We start from the raw sequence: 16,467 nt of genomic DNA, 5'->3' as shown, positions 1-16,467 counted from the left end.
AATAAATGGATATTCATTACTTCTTGAGGTATAACCCCATTACAGTAAAATGAAAAAATAATGATATCAAAGGAGTGTTCTGTAATGCAAAGCTATTTCTATGTCACAGTGTGTAGTCTTTCGAAGCAGTATTTTGTTGATCTTGGTGACAACAAATTCAATATAACTAATAATACTGCATAGCAGGCCTTCATTCTCTTTCCTGTTGATGTGACAGTCACTCTTTAATGAAACCTTATTTTGTATACTATTTGCATTGTAGATCAGCATCGAAGAGCTGAGTTTGCTTAAGCAATAGCTGAGCTGTTTATACTTTTTATATTCTTCCATCAAGAAATAATTACCCTTCAACCAACCTAACCTCTTTCTACCTCATATATGCAAACCACCTAAATAAAACATACTCAAGCCCCCAAACCACATATCAGTGTACAGAAGCAGTCAAGGACCCAGAAGAGTATAGACTGGCGAACGCGTAACCCTTTCCACTCCACAGCAGGGCGTCCGTTCATTTAGCACATACATGTTGAGCATCTAATGTGGACCATAAACCTGTGAGGCAATCGAGTTTATTTTGCTCATTTATTTACTGCAAGGAAGCAAAGAATGAGATTTGTTTTAACTCCAGTTCTGTAAAGTTGAAATGTTATTTCTGGCTCAACAAAGAAAGCACAGTAAGACCTCAGTATCTCGTTGTGTGTTGTCCGTAATTCTACAGCATCTGCACATGCATTATGGGTTTCAATGGCCTTTGGCAGTTTGCTGCAGGGCCATCTGACCATTTGCGACCTGTACTCCCAAATAACATTCAGTTCTAGAATACTCTTAGAAATCACTTATGGCCCTGGCCAATTTGGCTTAGCAGTAGAGTGTTGGCCCACAGACCAATGAGTCACGGGTTCGATTTTGGCCAAGGGCACATACCCCGGTTATGGTTCATCCCAGGCCCTGGTTGGGGTTTTGCGGGAGGCAACCAGTCCATGTGTCCCTCTCACGTCGATGTTTCTCTCTTTCTCCTTTCTCTCCCTCTCTTTCCCTCCCATTCTATCTGAAGATAAATGGAAAAATATTCTCGGGTGAGGATTAAAAAAAAGAAATTAGGCCCTGGCCAGTTTGGCTCAGCAGTTAGAGCGTTGGCCTGCGGTCCAGAGAGATCCAGGTTCAGTTCCCACTAAGGGCACGTACCTGGGTTGCAGTTTGTCCCTGGCCCTGGATGGGTCGTGCGGGTGGCAACCACTTGATGTGTCCCTTTCACGTTGATGTTTCTCTCTCTCTCTCTCTCTCTCTCCCTCCCACTCTATCTGAACAAAAGATGGAAAAATGTCTTCGGGTGAGGATTAAAAAAAAGAAAGAAAGAAATCAGTTATGCCCTGCCATACATTACTGTGTGCTAAGGGTGCAAAAACAGAGCAGGTAATGACAGCTCGGGTGGCCTACGCAACACCTTAGCCCGTGCCAACAAGATGTGGAGTCTCCATATAGCTCAGTTATAGAATAATTATATTTTTAAGATTACAAGAAATGTTTTGTTTGTTTTATATGAGAATTCCACTGAATGGTTACTTTTCCTAAGACATTTGCTATATGGTTAAAAGGATACAGTTTCCACTTATATCTCATTTAGTATTTAAAGAGATATGTGTACATCTCTGAGATTATGATCCACAATAATGTCAGTACAGACTGTGTGTGGATATGGAAGTCTCTACTGAAAATATTTGCCCATATTCATGAACCCACTGTTCAAAGAAAGGATATTTCAAGGTGGAAAGTAAAAAAACAAACAAACAATAACAGCAACAAAAAAACCTCCTCTGCAGATAATGTTGAACCTCAAAATAATGTCTAGCATGTCTGAAAGATGACCTTGGATTGGTATGCTCTTTAAACAACCAACCTATTGTCCTGGCTGGTTTGGCTCAGTGGTTAGAGCGTTGGCCCAGGGACCAGAGAGGCCTGAGTTTGGTTCCCGCTAAGGGCATGTACCTTGGTTGCAGTTTGTCCCCGGCCCCGGTTGGGTTCGTGTGGGTGGCAGCCACTCGATGTGTCTCTATCACATTGATGTTTCTCTCTTTCTTCCTCCTTCTCTCCCTCCCACTCTATATCTCAAGATCAAATGCAAAAATGTCCTCTGGTGAGGATTTAAAAAAAATTTAACCAACCTATCTCTTTAAAAAGCTTCAAAGAGGTAAACCCAGCCATACATTAAAATGTTGGATTTTTTTTGCCCAGCAGGTGTGGCTCAGTGGTTGAGTTTCGACCAATGCACCAAGAAGTCGCCAGTTCGATTCTTGGTGAGGGCACATGCCCAGGTTGTGGGCCAAATCCCCAGTGGGGGGCATGCAGGAGGCGGCCAATCAGTGTTCTCCGTCATCGATGTCTCTCTCTCTCTCTTCCTTTCCCTTCCTTTCTCTAAAATCAATAAAGAAAAAAAATTTTTTTTTTTTAATATCAGATTTTTTTTTTTCTAATTCTTTTTCCTATAACAGCAGAGGTTTGAGTTTGATTGACACGATAAATGCCTGTTGGTTGCTGAATAGTTTAAGTAAATATCTAGAAGTTAGAAAGCTGGTGAGATTTTTATTTTATTTTTTTAAGGAAGAATAGAACTTGGGTACAAACCTTTCCCCTATTGTCTGACTGAATCTGTAGCTCTCCCCCGGCATACTGATTCATACCTAAACGTGAACCACTCATCATCCCCCCTCCCAGAATCTTCTCTTCTTATGCTTCCTGTCTTGTACCTGTTCCAGTTCAAAAAGTCAGAAATTGGCTCTAAAAATTTACTGTAAGATTACACCTTTGAGAACTTTAGATACTAAAACTTCTGGATAGGGAAGATAAAGTCAGTTTTTAAAACAATGAATAGCATAAAAATAAATTGAAAATATGAGAAATAAAAAAAGTATATGAAAATTATGCATATTTTTATGAGGACTAAGTAGAATTTTTATATATTCATTAAATAAACTCAGTAGAGCCCTGGCCAGTATAGCTCAGTTGGTTGGGCATCATTCCATGCACTGAAAGGTTGCTGATTCAATTCCTGGTCAGGGCTCATCCCCCAGTTGTGGGCTCCATCCCGGTAGAGGGTATGCGGGAGGCAGCTGATGATGCTTCTCTCTCATATCAATGTTTCTCTCTCCCTCTCCCTCCTTTACTCTCTAAAAATAAATTTTAAAACTTTTTTTAAAAGTTTACTGAGTGAATATGTTAAGTATTAGACATGTTTGAAGAGAGAATCAGTGACCTAGAAGCTAGATCTTATGAAATAAAAAAAATATGATAAAGAAAGCATGTCTAAATAGGAGTTCCAGACAGAAAAATTAGAGAAAAATATTACAGGCAATACTCAAAGATATTCAGGAAAAAAAATTTCCAGATATTATGGGGGAAAAAAAAGAATTCTCAATGTGATACATATTTAGTTTTAAAGGGTCAGAGAGTACAAAAAAGGGTCTATAATACAAAGGAAAATCCTTTTTTCTAGTCCTACCAACTCCTAGGTTCCCTCTCCCCCTCCAAAGGCTATCATTAACAAAACTTTTGTTTCTTATTCTGCTATTTCTTGATTTTTTTTTAAATATAGGAAATATTATTTGTCAATTGACTCCCTACCAGTAGAAACGGTGATTATTGGGCTCTCTTACGGTATGAGCATGAGCATGAGCACACACACTCTCTCCTTCAGTCCTTCCAGTATGGCTGTGTCTCCACTTTAGCAAGTAAATATGCTGTGTCTCTAGAATTGTTGTACGTAAAAACTGCTCCCTGCTGTATTACTTTTTGTATTACTTTCTCATTTTACTGGGGTAGCATCGGCCAGTATCTCCTCAAGATGCATCCATGGGAGCTAATATTTCTTAAGATCTTGCAGTTCTGAAAACAGCTTGATCCTCACACTTGATTGATAGTTGACCGAGTTTTGAGCTATGTTTGAAAGTCATTTTTCTCATTTCTCAATGTCCCATTGTTTTCTACTTTTTGAACTTCTGTGGGGAAGTCTGACCCCAGTCCTTTTCTGGTCCCTTGCACAGGCCTCCCGGTGCTTGCTCTCCCAAAGGGTGGCCGGTTTCTTTTCTACCGCTGCCGTTCTGAATTCGGGAATGATTCTACTTGGATTCGATTTTTGTTCCATCCTTATGCTGGGCATTTATTTCCTTCAGTGCAAAGCATTTTCTTGTATTTCTTTGATTTCATCCCCCATGATTTTCTCAGGATTCACTTTTTTCAATTCCTGTTCGTCAGTATTGAACTTAAGTTTATTCTCTATTTTTTCTTTGTTTCTATATTTGTTCTGCTTTTTATAAGATTTTCTCAACTTTATCTTCCAACTCTTCTATTGATTTTTTAAAGTTATGATATTTTTCATTGCAAGCACTCTTTTCGTTTTTGTTTTTTGATTGTTCTTTCCTATTGGGCCCTATTTTTTCCACCATGAATGGAAATCTTATTTGATCAGTATGGATCTTACAGGATTTTTTAAAAGACATTTTTTACTCTCCATGTTATCTCAGTTTCTTCCAAGATCCCTTTATATACTTGTTTGCTTTGTCATATTTATTTTGTGTTAAAAGTTTTTCTCAAATGTCTGATGACAGGGCTCTCCATTGGTTTCTCAGGGTGAGGTGATTAAAACTTTAGGGGCGGGGCTTGTTGACCAGTGACCTTGCTCATGGGAAGAGCACCCTGGGAGTCCCTCTCTGGTGGTCTTGTCAGTGTCACTAGGTCGGTTCCGCTGGTTTCCAGAGAGGCTCCTGTAATCTACTGGAAGAGGAGTCTCCAGCCGTCTGGGAGACAAGTGGGGAAGGGTGCTGAGCACCTCACCAGCAAATGGGCACCTTCTCCCGCCTTCCCTCGCCCTTGTCTTTGGCCTTCCTGGCCTCTGTGGCTCAGCCCGACCATGAAGAAGCCACCTTTCTGCTACGGAAGTGGAGATGGATGGAGAGGCCTGCACGGACTGGGGGAGGTAATCCGAAGGCGTGAGTCCACTTCGCGTGGAATTGCTGCCAGCCCTGTTTTCAGTTCTGCTCGGCAAGTCCACCTCCCAAGCCCAGTCTGTCCAGTTCCGGAGCCTTTGGGCTGCCCTGGACCGGGAGCTGCTGCCTCTGGCCGAGCCGGTGCTCAAAGCCACCCACACGCGCAGGCCGCGTCCGCCTTCCCCGCTCAGACTCGCTCGTGCGTCTGCCTTCCGCCTCCTGAAATTCAGCTCCCGTTTCTTTTCGGTTGTCATCCTTCTCAATGTTTTCTTCGTCCTTGAGAGCCTATGCCTTTTAAAAGACTCCCATGCTATTATTTTAGTGGAGGGGCATTCTTTAGAGGCGGGGACTTGAAGTTGGTGTTTGCTCTGCCGCGTTTCCCCAGTGCTTCCTTCACACCGCGTCTGTGTCTGTGCGGTTTGCCCAGTGCTTTCTTCACACCGCGTCTGTGTGTGTGCGGGCCGTCTGACCGGGACTGTCACGACTGGCTCAAAACCTCATCCCTTGTACTACTAAGGGCAGAAAGGCCTCCCTGGTTGTTTCCTGGGCCTTACTTTTACCCCTCCCCGCGTCACTCCTACTCACTGCCCTGGCCACGCTGTGATTTTATCCCCGGACCGCGTTCGGTCTGCAGGCCCGTGGCACAGGCACGGCTCATCCCACACCTGGCTGCCTTCTGATCATCCCGAAGGCCCAGCTGAAGGCCCCTCTCCGGAGAGCCGTCCTTGGCACTAGCCCCTCTCCAGGTCTGGCGTCTCACAGTCACGACACCGGGTTCTTCCAGGGCCCGGCGCCCGCCACGCGGTGAGCTCCGTCGGGGCTTCTGCCTGCCTGGCCCCGCAGTGTGGGGGGGGTGGTGAAGGGGTGTCTTTCCCTCTGAACCTTTTCCACTCTGCGTCTTGGCCGAGCATTTCGGGCCTTTCTGTACCTTCAAGCCTCGGTTACAGTCTAGCCATAGCCCAGAATTTACCCACCTGTTCACATTTCTGCTCCTCTTTCTCCGAACTTAGACATTCTGGAAAGTACAAACACCGGAAGCAGAAGGGTTTGTACACTCACTTAGTACACGACAAGGCTTTGTTTCAGATGTAAAATTAACAAAATTGTATCTTGTAACCTTAGTTTGGAATAAAGTTTGTTGCTGTGGCTAAAAAATTAGACAGCAATTGAATCAGAACTCAAAGGGAATCAGTGCTCGGTGCTGTGGCATTTAATGTGGGAATGAAGAGAGAGGGTTATGCCTGCTGGCGATTTTGATTTATTCAGGTTGTGGATGGGCAAATGAGGAAGGAAATAAAAGGACTGGATTTTTTGATGCCCATCTGTTCATGCTTCAGAGACCTAGAAACTGAGGTTTTAAATTTCCTGGTTTTACTTTCTTGGTTTATGCAGCTTTAAGAAGGGAAAGGATGGAACCGCTCAGTTAGGAAAAAAAAAAAAGAGAGTAAAAGGAAACACAAGGAAAAGCGAGAGGTAGAAAAAAAAAGGACCATAGGAAACAAACGATAGAAAAGGTGGGATATATTTTTTTGATTCATAACATTGGACCTTTTTGTAATTAATGTGCCTCAGGCATGAGTACAGATCTTTGATTGGTATACCAGTGAAAATATGGTAACATAGTAAAATGCCTGCCTTAAATCTGAACGTTCAGGGCAGCCTGGAGTCAATTCAGAGGGCCAGAGGGACTGGAGCAGGGTTTTGAGAAAATTCTTTGTAACAAATAAACAAACAAGTAAATAAATAGATAGCTACAGTGTAACTTGTAAGAGTTAGGAAAAATGCATCTTTAAGAAGGCATGGGTCTCTGGCTCATACAGTAGACTTAACCACGAACAGATCAGTGCAGTCAGAGATCAGGGTTTTCAGAATGCTGAGTTCTCTCTTTAGCAACAGTGACGACATAATGATGATGATCTTCACCATTATTATCAACAATAAAAAGTAATAGTATTTACCGAGCTCTTACTAGTTGCCAAGTAGCATGGAAAACAGAGTTCTGCAAGGCAGCGTGAGTATGATCTCCATGTTACAGATGAGGTGACCGACACGGGGAAAGACCTCCCCAGCTCAGCTAATAGGTGATAGGCCCTGAATTTGAAACCAGACACATGCTCAGAGCCCTGCTGGACCCAATATGCCATTTACCCCTTACTACTACTAATAATAATAAGATAATCAGTAAATCCTATTAGATGTTTTAATCCTTATTCTTCTAAGAGAAATCTAGGAATGACCTCATTCTCATTGAACAGATGAGAAAACCCAGGTTCAGAGAGATTAATGACTTTATTCATAACCAAGCAAAATTTTCAGAAAAATTAACTGATACTTAATTTAAAGAAGTAACATTTTGCTTCACAGTAAAATTCCCAAATATTGTCTCCTTTTTATCCCCTACATTCTCTTATCAATCTGATGTCAGCTCCCTCTTCTTTTATAATATTCTCTTGTCATTGTCTGTCAACGTAAACCTAGTACCTCCTACTCCATTATTTTCCTGATACTCCGTTCAGGGAATCTCACACAACATGGTGTTGACCCTTTCTGCTTTCTCCACCACAGTATCTGGTTGTGTTAGTCAGCTCAGACCACCGTGGTATTAGTCATACCATAAACTGGTGGTTTAAACAACAAAAATTTATTTTCTCACAGCTCTGGAGGTTGGAAGTCTGAGCATCAGGGCACCAGTATGGCTGGTTCTGAGTCGGGCTCTCTCCTGGCTTGCAGACGGCTGCCTTCTGGCTGTGTCCTCACGCGCGGTGGTGGGCATGGAGGTTGGGAAGGAGAGAGAAGGAGCGATTTCTTCGTCTTCGTATAAGGCCACAGGCCTATCAAATTAGGGCCCAATCCTTTTGACCTCACTCAACCCTGGTTACCTCCTCAAGACCCTATTCATCTCCGGGCATAGGGTTAGGGCTTTTGACATAGGAATCTTGAGGGAACCAATTCAAGTAAAATTATGTCATGCTCTAAATGACACTCCAATGGGAAGTACTGTCATAGGGGAATTCTTATATTTGTTTGGAAAGAAGAAAGTGATCCATTCTTCAGTACCAGCAAATTTTCTCATTCTGCTTTCAACCTCCAAATACTGGCTTCCAAACAAACAAACAAACAAACAAAATCATGGGACAGAACTCATAATGAGAGATCAGTCTTAGAGTTCCCTTCAGTGCTTACTGGTGCTGTGGCAGACCTGGGATTCCCAGAGTAGTGAGGATATTTACCTGCCAACAAGGTGTATGCTTCCCGAGCGGCTTGCTGAGTGTGTCCATGTGAAACAGCGGTTTCCTTGTGCCTGCGAGAGAGAGCTTCCCATCCACATCGGGGAGCTTTTTCTTCTTTTTATGTATTGTCAGTAAGTTAAGTGAGGTGAACGGATAGCAGTTTTTGAAACTTGGCTTCTGAGCCATTAATGAAACAAATGATGAGCAAGTTAGTAAGTGTGAATTTGAAAATTAGATCATTTTAGTAATGGCATCAGCAAACAGTTTAGATTAAAAATGATATGAATAGTTTACAATTTGGGGGGCTAAGGGACCAAAATAAGTCAGTAAGGAATGTTACTATATACTCACTAAAAGCTGTGTAAATACAGACATAACCTCTTGCAGATAGAAGGAGCTTAAATGTTTGTTGAATGAATATTTGTTGACGGACTTAACCCAGAGACTCATTCACTGACTAACTTGAAAATGCTGAGATACCCAAGATGGACTTAGGAACAACTCCATTAGTATATTGCGTGAAGGAGCAAGGCAATGCCAAGTTGATTTAGATCTACTTAGCTACTCTACATGTCATTACCAGCCCATGTTCTCTCTTTTAATCCTCTCAATAAATTTGCAAAAACAGATACTATCCCATTTTACAGATGAGGAAACTGAGGTTCAGAGAAATTAAGTCATTTGATGAACTTCACAAATGAAGAGATACCAGTGCAGTCCTATGTACTGACACCACCTGGATTCTCCCCTCATCAGCATGCCCATTTTTGGAGTGAGTTTGCTTAAGGTGCTTCACAGAGATTTCTCCCCACCGTTTCTCCCAAAATGTTCTTTCTCATAGGCCTACTGTTATACCTGAAATTATCCCAGTTCCTTTAAATTAAGGTGTTTCCCCTTTGGAAGGGCATAAAACATTGAGCATGGGAGGTGATTACTACATTGTGGGAACTCGAGATTAGTTTTCAGGAAGACCAACAATCGAGAGCAGGGCATGATTCGGGGCTGGATGCAAAGTGGGGTTTAGTTCCAGTTTAGGGTGCAAGGAGGTGCTTGATGGGGGATGGAGGTGGGCAGGGGGGTGGGGAATCAGTAAGTAACATAAAGATCTTAGGGAATTAACCACCAGTGGGCAGAGAGTGCTCCAAGTGGAGGTAGGAAAAGTAAGATTTCTTTGCAGTTTCGCCTACACCTTTGCTAACTGTTGAATTGCTGTAGTAAACCTTGTATAAACGAGAGGGTTTTGTTGCTGTGCTTAGAGACTGTTTTTTGGGAGGAGTGGAGCCTGAGGAGTAAGCATACATATGTTCACAAGAATGGCTCTGGATTTGATAACAGTGTGCTCCGTCAACGTGCAAGGAAGCTTTGCTTATTCTCGGGCATTTATAAGGACCTCAAATTTTATGTATAGGAGGAGTATATGAAAGGATTATGTGCGATTTTATAAAATTGCACAGGACAAATTGCTCATATTAATTAGCAGTTAAATTAGCAATGTATACAATCCACAACACTTTGAAATCAGGAGAGAATGGGGAATTGAGGCATAATTATCTAAGTTAAATAGTACTAATCACATAAACTGTGTTGTCAGAAGAGGCCATGTAAACAAGTGCTATAAACTAGGTAAATGGGAAGTGTTTGATTTCAGAAATGACGGTGGGAAATAAAAACAAGAAGGAATAGGTTCATGGAAACAGAACCATCTTTTCTTGTGACAACCATTCATCCCAAAGGACAGATATCAGAAAGTGATGGACCTCAAACAGGAGAGAGGAAGCTGACACTTTTCTGAAGGGCAGCCTTCAAAAGAAGACACCGTCTTCACCAAAAGTCATCCCTGGGGCCAGGGTGGCTAAGGAGGCCGCCTGAGAATCACCATTAGTTTGGGCGTACATTTCTCAGGCTACTCTGTGGAGTTTGCTTGGTCACTTTGAGCTCCAGCAAGTTTCTGTAGATCCTGTTGCCCCATCTTGTCACAAGACAGATTCTTTGTAGTGCAAGCAAGATGGTCCTGCCCAGCACCCTCACGCACTGCCATCAATATGTCATGTTGGCTCTTCAAGTTTGCACCATGGGAGATGAAATTGGGATCAGGCACTCAATGCCAGGCGTGGAAATGACGCGGCCTCCCCAGCCACGGTGGTGGTGGACGGCTGTTCCCCCAACGCTTTTGTGCCATGTGCTTGTGGATGGTGATCGACCCATCTGTGATTTGAGTTTGTTCAAATAATGTCCTGCCAGGAGTTTCTTACTGAAAGGGCTTTTGTAGACATGTGCCCTCTACTTTGTGAATATTAGTCCTTAGCCATCCCCAGGAACGAAGGGCAGCCATCCTACGACCAACCACTGCGAACAAGTCTTTCTGTTTAATGTTATGGTCTCCAAACATATAGTTTTAATTAGGATGGCTTTTTTTTTTTGCTTGTGATTCCTTTATTTAGTGAAGATAGTGTGGCAAGAGGTATAGGGAGTATGTGTGTCCACATGAGAACACTAGATCAAGATTTTTACTTTTAAACTTTATAGGTTTATATAAATCTGCTTACCATATAAGTGATGTATTGGACACATGTGGCTAGCATGATTTTTTAATTATCTTGGATATTTGCTTATGTGGCTAAATTCTAAAAATGTTAATTTTGTAATTAATTTCCAACACATTGTTTGGAAACAATGAATAGTTTTTATTATAAATCACCCAAGAACTTAGATCACTGAACTGCCTGGATGTGTCTTCCCAGTTGGTTTTGGAAAAGTTACTTATCTTTGGTTCCCATTTCCTTTCTCGTCAATTCTCAATGTGGTTTCTATCCAGGAATTCACAGACATCGCTGTGATAAAAGGGAAGGATATTTTTTTCTGCTGTCATCCATATTAGCCTTGAACCATATCGTCTTCTGTCATTTTTTTTTTTACAGGTTCTCCTGATTTCTTTCAAACTTCCTTTGGTCTCCTGATATGTGGCCATGGAGCAGGGACTTGGGTTTGGGCTTTCATCATTTTCTCATGTGAATGCACTTTCCCATTCCTTGTGCCGTCCCTGAAATGTAAAATATGCCACCTCTCACTGGACTCCTGTGTTTAAGACTCCGGCTGTGGCCTCATACCTCCAGGGTCTCCAACAGCACTTCATAATGCTTCCCAGAGTGTATTTTGTGGAATACTAATTCTTAAGACGTCTCCTTGGGTCAGCTGGGGTGGGGGTGGAGAGGTTCCTTGTTCCATTACGTGTCAAGTTTGGGAAACAATAAACACAATGTTCCCATCACATAATAGGTGCTCAATAAGTAGTTGTTAGATGAACAAAGGCATGAATGGGTGAACATGTGTACAGTACACACTGGCATGTGCTTTGGGAAGTTCTGTAGTGAAGAAATGTTTAACTTGGTTTAACCCAGAATATTTCCAAACTTTTTTTCCCACAAACCTTCTCTAGCACAGTACTACGTGTGTCCCCTGGAGCTACCATCGCACAAAACACACCTTGTAGGACCCCGGCCTAAACAGAACAACACGGCAGCCATACTGCTTCTCCCCAAACCTGAGCTGATGCTGTCCTCTTTCTTCACTGGCTCCAAATTGTAATAATCTTTTATCAGTTATTCTCTCTGTGCATCTTTTTTTTTTTTTTTTTCCACATTGTCTTCCAGATCTGATCTGAGAAGCAAGACTGTTTGTAATCTCTGTCTTGAGGACTCTTATCTGTAGGTATTAATCAAGACATTTCATAGGTTGAATTCACTATATTAAGTAGTTTTTATTGACATCTCTCAAAAACCATTTGCAAGCAGTATATACCACCATGACAAACATTTCAGCCACGACACTCTCAATATTAATGTCCCAAATTACCTTGACTTACTTTGCCTTAGTGCCTTCCTCTTGACTACCTCTGTTAGTCAGCTGAACAGGCTCTAGCTCCTCAACTTCTGCAGGAATAACTAAGGTGCTCAGAACATTCCAGTGTTTGCCATCCGTCTTAACAGCCTTTACTACTTCTCTCAAATCCAGTCTTGTCCCGAGGACTCTGAGTAAGGCCTCCGGCCCCACCTCTAGGTTCCGTTCTGGGTGTGTCCGTTTAGAGGTGGGGGTTGGGGGAGCTGTCAAACCTCGGTGTAGAAAGTACGTATTCCAGCTGTGTCTTTAAGGATTGTCCAGCACAATACCAGGGTTTGTGCGTTCGCTCTGGAGCCCTTAGTGGACCGAGGCGAGAGGAGGGCAGGCCTTGGAAGGAGAGTGTGCAGTGGACAGACAACTCGTGTTTCCCGGACTGACTATTGGCTGGAAAAAAGTTGGGAGTGGGGTCCCATGGCTAATAACAGATTGGAAGTGATTACAGTAATCAGAATATTTCTGAAAGTTAAAACAGGCTCAAAGATGCTCTGTGGGAAGTAGCATTTTTCTTGAAGAAAAATGGGGGGTTGTTAAATAGTAAACTTGGCAGATGCTCCAAAGGCAGCTCACTGGCTTTCTTCGGGCTCCTTCTCTCCATCCTAGCCTCAGGAGCTTTCTCTCCTCCTCAGAGCCCCCGTCAGAGTTGGAGTGGAGGAGGAGGAAGGAAGTGTTCACACACGGACCTGTTTGCATAGTCACGTCATTGCGTTGACTCCAGAACAGACATTCTGTCCGGTTTCATGGAAAAGCCAGTTTCCTCCCGTCAGTAAGGTATTATTTTCTTTTTAGCATGGTACGGTTTATTGCCAAGCTTCTCTTAACTGTACATTACAAATAGCGTCTGATTAAGAATGTTCTGGATGGGTTAATTAGTGTGGTGACTATTATTAAGCAAACTGCTTGTTAGTATTATGCCTATTTGATCTTGGTATTGATGTGAAGTAATTGACCATAGAGCTACATTTAGAGAAGCTGGAATAAAGTTTTTTGATTTCTATTATGGCAATAAATTGTTTCTATTAAACATGTCTATGAAAATATGAGTTTCATGGCACAGAGAATCAAGTGGGCTCTGTGTGGGATGGTGGATGAGGATTGTTTGATGTTGTTCGGTTCTGTTTTTTAGAAATAGTAATACATTTGTCCAGCTACTTCAAGACCAATACTGCTGAAACAAAGTATTAAACAATTATTTCAGCTTACTATTGCAGTATATGAAAACTAAGGTGATTTTAACTTCCCTAGCCTAAGAGACATACTTCTTTTTAGGTTTAGCTAATTGCCTAAATACATCTTTAGGTAACATTATTATATATAAATAGACTATTAAAATATGAGAAGATATTATAAACCAGGAAAGCATAGCATGTAACCACCTTCTTTCAATATTGGATTATTATCTTTCTTATTTATTGGTATTTGTCCAGTCTTATTTTCCCTAGCTATAGTGTTTCCATAGGGAATTTAACCATGAGCTAATAAATTATACCGTCAGAGAGTTTTTCTTGAAATTCAGCTTAAATTTTCCTATTCTTAATTTCATCTCATTACTCCTACTTCTACCCCCTTGTAGCAGGCTAAATAATTATTCTCTTTCCTTGGAGACTCCTATTATGTACTCTTCTAGTTGTCGCTTAGCCAAGCTATTCATATTTAGCTCCTTTAATCTGTCCTCATAAATCAATTCTTCCATTGCCTTAATCATTATTATTGCTCTTCTAAGAACTCTCTAATTTTGAAACATATACAGTTATCAGGTGACCCAGATGAAGTCCGCGTCCGCCCAGTATCCTGTCCCCTCCGACGTCGTGTCTTCCTTCCCCGTACAACGCCATCTGTAACAAAGTAGCGTGTCTGTTTATTGGTCAAATCAGCACTGGCGCGTCTTGTCAACCCCAGACCGTCTGCACAGTGCTTTCCATGTGCCCTCTTTGCATTCAGGTTGATTTTTATTTTGTCAATTTCATAACATTAGTAAGCTGAGTTTGTGGTTACTGTTCATATTTATATTCTGCATCTTTCCATATCCTTATTCACCACCACCTGTCAAGTCAGTCATCACAGCCTGTGTTAACATGGGATTCTGTTCATCCTTGAGAACAGTTAGGAAACGTGTTGAATAAAAGCAGGCCTAGCACCTTGCCCACAGCTCAATTCCCCGTTGTTTACAACCCTTTAGCCAACCACCCGTCTCTTTTCATTTGCCATTTTGCTCACACGCTGGACAATGTAAATGGGTTTTATGAGTATGATGGGTCATGGTACTGTTTCCTAAAATGAAGATATGTTGTTTTAATGCTCATCAATTTTCTTTAATTGTGAATTCTTTGAGCACTAAGCTTATAATTCTGTTAAAATCCTTTATGAGCTTCCTTGGCATTCTTTATCTGACTTAAACAAATAGTTTACTTCACTTGCTTTATTGTTGTTTTGCAGATATGTACAGATGGTCCTCTTCTTACTGTTTGTTCCATTTGTTTAGGAGAAGTTGAAGATATTGTTATACTCATTTTTTTTGCGTCTATTTATCAATGGGAACTTTTTAATTGATTTTTAGTTCCTTAGAATGTCCTCAGTATTTTTTTTTATTCCTCACCCGAGGATATTTTTGTATTTATCTTATAAAGATAGAGTGTGAGGGAGAGAGAGGAAGAGAGAGGGGGAGAGAGAGAAACATCGACGTGAGAGAGACACATCGAATGGTTGCCTCCTGCATGACCCAGGCTAGGGCAGAGGCAACAGAGGCACATGCCCTTGGCCGGTATCAAACCCGCGACTCATTGGTCCACGGTTGAAGCTCTACCATTGAGCCAAACCGGCCAGGGCTGCCCTCAGTATTTTGGATTTGTATCAGGAAGAAAGTTGGTTATTCCTTTAAATATTTTGGACCTATGAGATCTCAAACTGTAGTCTGGATATGCCTGTTTCTTTCCATTGTAAATCAAGAATTAATTTATTTTATTAGGGCATACCAAGAGGGTTAGCACTATTCTTGGAATTATCTCTATCTGCATATAATCATCTACTTATTTCTTGGTGGAGGGGCTCCTTATACATTCAGGTGATTTTTCTTAAAAGGCTAATTTATGAAACAAACACTGAAGTGCCACTCCCCACCCCCCCACCCCCCCAAGCTTTTTGCTTCTGGAATGTGCACAGCTACTGCAGCCAGACTGTTCCAGCTCTCAGGGGGCCCCGCCCCCATTCCTGAGTGCTGCGCATCAGCCCCGCTCTCAGATCTAGTGAGCGCCCTCTGCCCGCCACTCCTCCGCTCACTTCTCAAACTCCACCTCTACACACACACACACACACACACACACACACACACACACACGTCTTGAAATAGTTGACCTCACCCAGTGCTTTGGTGGCACACCTTGATTCCACCCCTCCCACTTGAAACTGGTTTTTTCCCCATCTTCCTTTTTCTCTCCTTCCCGCAGCTTTGTAAGAAAGTTTGGTTTAGTTCTCTTTTATAAGGCCCTAGAGACCCACACCCCAAATCCTGCGGTTATTCCACACATTATGTTGTTTTTCTGCTTTCGTCTTGTAAGACTGCTGTGTCATCGTCCTCCTGCTCCCTGCCTCAGCAGGTACGGCAGGTGAGCCCCAGGTGGATTCCCCTGTGCACACGTGCCCTGTTAAAAAGAACTCACCTTGCCTTCTCCCCTGTCCTCTCTCCCTTTCTCCGCCCCCGCCTTGTGCACACACCCTAGCCTGCCGCCTGGCTTCCGCCTGCTGCCTCCGTGGGGGCTGCCCTCGGGAGGCAGTGACCTACCGGGGGGCGAGGCCAAACTCCCCTTGCTTCCGGTGCTGTAGCACCTCTGCGTGTGTCACACCCTTTCCACAGTCCACTGGGGCTCTCACGTCACTTCGGCTGTGTGATAGCACTGAGTCACTTTCTGTTCCTCCAGTGATTCCTTACCGCGCTCCTCCATGCCCTCCCTCACCCACCTCTCATTGCACCCACCTCTCATTGCACCCACCCCCTCCGTCCTTCACTGCTGGCCTCCCAGGATGGGCGTCTGGAGGGGTCAGGGGCGCCGAAGGTGGGCTTTCTGGCCCAGTCTGCCCCTCTGGATGTCAGATCCCAGGACCTGGCCCCAGCCTCTCTGGGCTGCATGTCATTCGCTGAAGAGTTCATGCTCCTTCAACCCCTTTCCTTTGATCACACGGTTTCCACGGTCCAGAACTCCCCCTCTGCCTTTCCAAACCCTCAACTAAGGCTTCACTGATTCCTAAGTCAGAATTGATCTCTCGTTCTCGGTTTTAAAATGGAGAGTGTCTGTTCTTCATATACCGTGTTCCCCACAGGTCGGTCGGTCGTTCATACCTGTCTCCCGCTCTGCCTTTCGTAACCGCTC

At 42.9% G+C, this 16,467-nt stretch overlaps 1 protein-coding gene across 13 annotated transcripts in view; it reads left to right on the top strand.

Annotated features, from left to right (window-relative positions):
- Window positions 1-16,467, top strand: part of GTDC1 (glycosyltransferase like domain containing 1) — a 355,459-nt gene that overhangs the window by 275,066 nt on the left and 63,926 nt on the right. The window lies entirely within an intron of this gene.

This window comes from Molossus molossus, unplaced genomic scaffold (assembly GCF_014108415.1).
Source record: "Molossus molossus isolate mMolMol1 unplaced genomic scaffold, mMolMol1.p scaffold_m16_p_11, whole genome shotgun sequence".
NCBI classification, from domain to species: Eukaryota; Metazoa; Chordata; class Mammalia; order Chiroptera; family Molossidae; genus Molossus; species Molossus molossus.
Note: the sequence above shows the minus strand (reverse complement) of the source record. Positions and strands in the feature narration are given on the sequence as shown.